Raw genomic sequence first — 7500 nt, 5'->3', positions numbered from 1 at the left:
GAGATAGAAGAACTTGGAAAAGGCTTTCTAGAAATAGAGACCCTGCATAGCGGGAAAAGCTGTAGACGAAGAAGAAGAAATAAACGCGAGAGCAGGCCGGCTCTAGAAGAAGGTATTCAACAACTGACCATATCCATAGATTCAACAAGCTAATGGGAAAATAACAGAGTACGGTAAACCACTATTTATGAGAATGCTTTTCATTCTGTTAAAACATCTGCAGTAATAAAAGCCCTCCTAAAACTGGGAATAAAAAAATCTAATGCCAGAACACTTAAAGATAGCCTTGAAGAAAATACAGCAACCCTAAAACTTAGTAAAGATAGTGAGAAATTCTAATTGAGAAAGAAAGTTAAACAGAGAGACCCATTTCTCTCCTAAATTATCCACAGCACAACTAAAGAAGTTTTAAAGAATTTAGACTATATTAATGTAGGAGTTAGTATTAATGGGTAGTACCTGAACAGCTTAAGTTTTGCCAATGCCATGAAAGGAATTATCAAAAATTATACATTTGAATACTGAAAGCAGAAAATTAGGGCTGAAAATGATTGAAAATGAAACTATTATTCTAGGAAAATGCAGAGAACAAGAGTTATGGATAAGACTGAAATTTTTAGTGAATATATATACTTAGTTTTCAGCAGACAGTTTTCCTCAGAAATTCGACGGAATACAATTTTTTTAAGTGTCCCATACACAAAAATTAAATAATTTTCTATGACTATTTTATATTAAAAGGCTATCAATTTTCATATATTGTCTACGGTATTGGTAAATAAAAGTTTGTTGTACGACTCCCTACAAGGATTATCGCATTTCCTTGTCTGCTCGTTTATATATTTAAAATCTTCATATTAGAATTTTGCTGAAGGATGCTAAATGTATCGCGAATAGTAACTAATTTCTCCAGACTGGAAAAAAATTGCATCTATAGATACACAAATGAGTAGATATGCAGGCCCGGTAATAGTCATGTGTGACGGTAGGATATGTGGTTATGAATGAGGAGCAATATTTTGTGATTTCAAGGAAGGGACTCAGAATTCATGAGTAAATAACTATGAAATATGACGAATATCTTCTTTGGATCCAAAGTCATAAGAAAAATAACTGCTAAAATATAATGATTATAATAATTATGCATACTACTGAAGTCTATACAATCAATCTTTTCCCAAAACAATAGAACCAATTATCTACAATCAAAATATGTTCAGAGAAAAGTTCCACTACATTTCTTTTCTAATTTTGACTTTTTTGTGTTATTGAAACTTGAAAAGCTAGTAAATTCTTATGTATATAATCTCTCCATTTACTTCCAGAAGAAAAAAATAAAAGTTCCAGTAGAAAAATAGTCGCTTTAAAAAGTGACTTCCATACATTACTAAAATATTTCATGGGCAAAAATATTAAAATACCAATAACAAATCTAATGTACTAATTTTATTATAAAAAAAAACTCTTTCAAGTGGTTCATGAAAAATAATCAGTCATGAAAAGACGTACTCGGAGCTTAAGATAGCCTACAAAATAACATTAGGTGCTGGCTTCATAAATCTATATACATCTTCCTCTAGAAAAAATAATAGTTGGGGAAAATTTGAAAAGTCCTGAAGTGTTTAATGAGAGGAGTGAATTTTAAGTGAGGCAGAGCTACCTGATTCTGGGTGGTTATTTGCTGCCAAAAAAAAAAAAAAAAAAAAAAAATGGCTTTCAGAGGCCATAACCTTATGGTAAATGTTTAAAGTGTTTCTCAGTATAGAAAGACTAATGAAAAATGGAAAGTGGATATGAAAATCGGCCTAATATGAAACAAGCTCCAAAAATTGTTATGCGGAAAATATCAGTTGGTTAATAACGTTGATTATGCACCGACTTTGAATGGGCATGTGTTGGATCTAGTGTACCACAATTGCTTCAAACACCATTTTGTATTGTATACCTTGCCTGCGGGCTAAAAGTTAAAAGAACCTTCTTTAGCTTGCCTTTACCTGAATAACTATATTTGTATTTTTGTGACCTTGCTCGGAACCTGTTGCATATAAATTCACTATCTGTTGAAATTATGTCCTTTGCATTTACGTCGCCTTTCAGTTATAGCCTAACGTCCCTCTCTTACACTTGGTGACCACTGAATGACTTGCTTATTCTCATTCTCCCCCTCACTGCTGTGCCGTAGTGTTTGGTGATAATGCCGTCCACCAAACGTGACATTTCGACACACTACGCCTAAATGGAACTGCCCCTTTTCACCAGGAAAAAAGCGTTTGCCTGGTTCCAGCATGCCAAAGTCCAGTTTTGCATCAAGGTCATGATTCGCTAATGCAGCAAAGCATACAAAGTCCTCACAGATGTCTAAAAGGACACATTCCTAGAAATCTCCGACTGGCTATACAACTAAGGGGATACCCCAATAGTGTGAAAAACCCTCAAAACATACCTCCTGTATCAGTACTCGACATCACCAGCCCCCTCTATAGCCAAGCTTTTTCATCTCTCTCACCAATCGTTTGGGATCAAAAGGAATCGCTCGCCCTCAGGGAAATATCCAGTATATCTGACCCGCAACCTGCAGCATATGGCTCTCCTCATAAATTGAATCAACTTTATGCCCTTTAGATTAGCGCCTATCAGAACATATACGTCCCACAATTCCAGATGCTGATATTTTTCCAATGAAGGACCTAATAACCAAAGTTGATAGCCGCATCACCACCTTGAAGACCTCCATCAATGTCTCAACTCATGACGAAGAGGACAACTATTCATCATCGACTTAAGCCGATGTGCATGCAGTTGGACACAGATGCTCACTACTTGGCGTGCCAGACCAGCGACAAAGCTCCCCATCACTAACATATTCCACCCCTTGCTCACGCCCCAATCAACGACCTCTATAGCCCCTTACTGGAGCTACTTATATTATTTATCTGTATATCTTGCTTGCCCCCTAAATATTAACAGAGCCTGTTTAAGCCAGCTTACATGAATAATTATGCTTGATTTTTGTGACATTTTTGCCTGGAACCTGTTGTTTATGAACTCACTATCTGCATTCATTTTGCCTCTAAGCTACAACATAACGTTCCTCTCGCACACTAGTTCTAAGTGGTGGACTAAACAATATCTTATCTGATATTGATGTGAAAGAAAACTGTACTTCTATAGTATCTGATATTAATATGGAGGAAAAGTGAACTTTTTCTCCAGTGCACAATCTTATAACTATTAGAATACCTTTGCAGAAACAAGCAGCGCTGAAGTAAATAAGCTTTATAAATTATTTATTTTTATCTCCTATGTTCATTCATGAACTACCAGCAAAATAATATATCATTATCACATGTGACCATGACTACAAACATATTAGGCTATACACGTGTTGATTGCCTAATAACTATATATAACAGGGTTACTAAAACTGATCATAACACCTCGTGTTCCTGATGAAAAATACTATAATAGTTCAGAATAGATATACTTGGTTCGACTAGGAGACTTTAGAGAGAAAGGTTTTACAGATAGAAAGTGGAGGCGATTAATAACTGAAAATCTATTGGTGTTATCAAAACCGTAAAGTACTAATGTAATTAATGAATACTACAAGAAAAAGACACAGGAAGCAGCAACAGACATGAAAAGGTTAAGCCATTTCCTGAAAGGTGAAAATGGGATATGAAAATTTATAAAAAGAAATTAATGGCTACCTGAAAGTAGAGCGACCAAGGACTGGCTAATAAATTTCTAGAATTCAATAAAGCATATCAGAAAACATAGTTGGGTCATTGCAGGTATTCCATATTAGTTTAGTGCTGTGCGAGATAAACAGATAAGAAAAACCAAATTGAATAACATAACAATAGATGATTGATTTAAAGTTTTCTGGCATCCTAACCTCTAACATTACCATCCTAACATTGTTAAGAGGACAAAGAAAACAAATTGCGTGACATATCAGATGCCAATATCTAAAGTAATTTGGTGAGGAAACATTTCAAGTCTTGCTGACATAACTAAAAGAATAGTAAATACTAGCATCGATGAGTGCAAGTTTCCTAAATCTTGAAAAAAAAAATGCTATAGTTCAAATGATTCTGAAAAGTGTTCTAGATTAGGAGAAATTAAGTTCAACCAGACGTATTTCCAGTCTTTCCCTTAGTTACAAAGCACTAGAATGTGTAATTCTTGAATAACCAGTTGGTCAATTTGAAAGAGTCAAAGTATTACCGGACAACCAGCCAGCGTACAGATAATCTTAATCTATGGAGACTTCTATTTGTCTTGGGTAAGTAATCTCCTGGAAATGATAGATGGGAACAAACTCAATCTTAGTGCTGATTTTTATACAGTTGTGCATGAACCGCTACAGAATGATTGCAGCCCACAAGTATTCAAGGGCTACACTTTGAATATTAAAAATACTTCTTGATTGTCAGAAATTTTTGTTTACATATTGAAAATGGCTATTCATCAAATGATCCATTAAGAGAAATGTTACCCCAGGTATGTGTACTAGACCAAATATTATTTTTTATCTAAAGCGTAGGTCCATCAAAACTAGTACAGATGCATAAACTGGTTTAAACTATTTGATGATGATACATAATTTTACTTCTCCATAAAAGACATTTAATGATAAGATTGAAACTTTGAAAAAAGTTCTTACCATGAATTTGGTGAATGAATGACATTTTAATAACAACTTGCTCTCGATATCTAGTCAAATGTGTTGCTGTAATTTGTCTCTAAGTGCTCGATAATGGCATGATATAAAAAAAAACAACGGTAGATTTTTTTTTTAAATAAGAAAAAAGAACATGTACTCATTTTCACATACACAGACAATTTACAACATCCAGAATATTCCTTAAAAAAAAAAAAACTAAATAAATAAATAAAAAAAAATAGAAAAATAAAGTTCATCCAAAGATCAGAAAGAAATGGGTAAAAAATCTGTTTCTAGTAGGAACACTTTCAAATGTTTGGCATCCTTTGCTTGGACATTTCATTACTGGTCCGAAATTTCCTCTGACTTTAAGCTTTTGATTATGAATAGCACTTCCACGATAAGCACAAGCAATCATAACAGCTTCGGGATTATCCAATAAACTCAATTTTTTTTTATTTGTTAAGTATGATACATACCTACTGAACACCATCTTAAATAAGAAAGAAAACCTCACTGTAGGTCACATATTGTAAAAGCATCCGATAAATAGATCTTGTAGGGAGAGTTGTTAGGGCGCCCCTCTGGGTTCCCCTGTGTGACACGACCAGGAACAGAGCACTTAAAGTAAAGTAAAGTAAAGTAAAGTGAAGCAAAACAAAATTACTATACCTATAGATGTTGGCTTCCTTTATTCCTGTGACTGAGTCCTTCTTAAATTCTTTAGCTTCAAAATCATACACGATAAGAAATACACAAAACTATAAATCACTCCCAACCGGCCTCACACAAAAGCTGACCACGTAGTTAGAAGATGCACCCACGTATTGTGATGCTTTGATCCTGAATACTATCAGCACACTGTGATCTGTTACAAGTGTTTCAGAGATATTGACCATAAAATGAAAACATCGTACATCGGCCATTCTACCTTTCTAGACAACAGCTGTTTGTCATCATACACAGACATTTTAAACAATTATATCATCCAAGAGGCGCATCTAATATCTTTGCGTTCTGCTTCTCACTCCACAAAATTATTTGCTTTAGTAAAGAAAAAATGTGTGGTTGTTATCTTTTCATTTGTATATGATGATAGTTTACAACTGGACAGGAAATGTCGGAAACCCATTGAATAAACATTACTTTATAAACCTCATTAACCATAAGTCTGTAATGACAAAATCCTGAATTTCTAATGATAAAGAAATTAGCGTAAAAAGTCTAATTTCTGATAATGCCCTTTTATAAATTAACTAAAGTAGATACTGTAAGATGACTTCAAGATCCATTAAAAGTATATCCAACGGTATGTAGAAGGATATACTGACAGCAACTAGCGCAATAAGTAACATCATTAATTGCTGTTGTGGCAACACAAATTCCTAAGAAATGAAGGCCTAAAAACATATTTTAAGTGAAATCCAATGTTAAAAGAAATACGAAATAATAATAATAATAATAATAATAATAATAATAATAATAATAATAATAATAATAATAATAATAATAATAATAATAATAATAATAATTATTATTATTATTATTATTATTATTATTATTATTATTATTATTATTATTATTATTATTATTATTATTATTATTATACTTTAGGATCTTACTGTCATTGTTCGTGCTTCATGTGACCGACCAATCAGCGAGGTTGTATCAACAGAGCAATGACCTAGCCAATGACGAAGCAAGATCTGTGTTTCCATTTCAGTGATAAGCAAATCTGGTCATTAAAAATTTGTATTAGTTTTATTGTTGTTCTGATAATCAATTGAGAATTACGAGGCTGAATATTAATCTGAGCAAAGGTTCTAGAAATTCATATGCCGCAATATAAGGTAGAAGACAGGGGCCTTATGGGGGAAACGATAAGTCTAATTACAAATGCAGGTAACATCTCTTATATCTACGCATAAAATTATTATCTGAACACCTGTCCTTTCTTTTCACTCACTCCCACAACAGGCATTACTAAGACATTACTTCGACACCTCAATACATTACCAATGATAAGTGAAAATTTCATTAAATCTCCAACATCACATGAAACCCTACACTTGTCTGTGAATGCAAAAATATATTTAATCATTTAGATGAGAAATTAAACAAGGAAGTAATCGATCTGTACCTAAAATATATAAAACAACCTTTCATTAAACAGAGGCTTTTGAAACGATTAGAAAAAAACAAAATAAAATACTCGAAATAACATTTAAAACATTTTTTTTTCTAATTTCGAGAATTGATAAATATAACAGATAAAGAATATATTTACCTCTATTACAGAATCTTATAGTTTGCTTAAATAATCTTAGTATTATACGAATCAGTTTTCCAAAAAGGGGATCATAATCTTTATGTATAGAGAGATATGGACTTGAATATTTATCATTACTAGAAGAGAATAACAAGAGGTTGAAAAACCTATTACTATAATGAAGCAGTAAGATACACACACACACACACATATATATATATATATATATATATATATATATATATATATATATATATATATATATATATATATATATTTATATATATATATATATATATATATATATATATATATATATATATATATATATATATTAATGTATATATATATATATATATATATATATATATATATATATATATATATTTTAATATATATATATATATATATATATATATATATATATATATATATATATATATATATATATATATATTTATATATATATATGTAAATATATACATAAATATATATATATATATATATATATATATATATATATATATATAAAATATATATATATGTATATATATATATATAT

Source organism: Palaemon carinicauda, chromosome 34 (assembly GCF_036898095.1).
Source record: "Palaemon carinicauda isolate YSFRI2023 chromosome 34, ASM3689809v2, whole genome shotgun sequence".
NCBI classification, from domain to species: Eukaryota; Metazoa; Arthropoda; class Malacostraca; order Decapoda; family Palaemonidae; genus Palaemon; species Palaemon carinicauda.
This window is presented reverse-complemented; position numbering follows the sequence as displayed.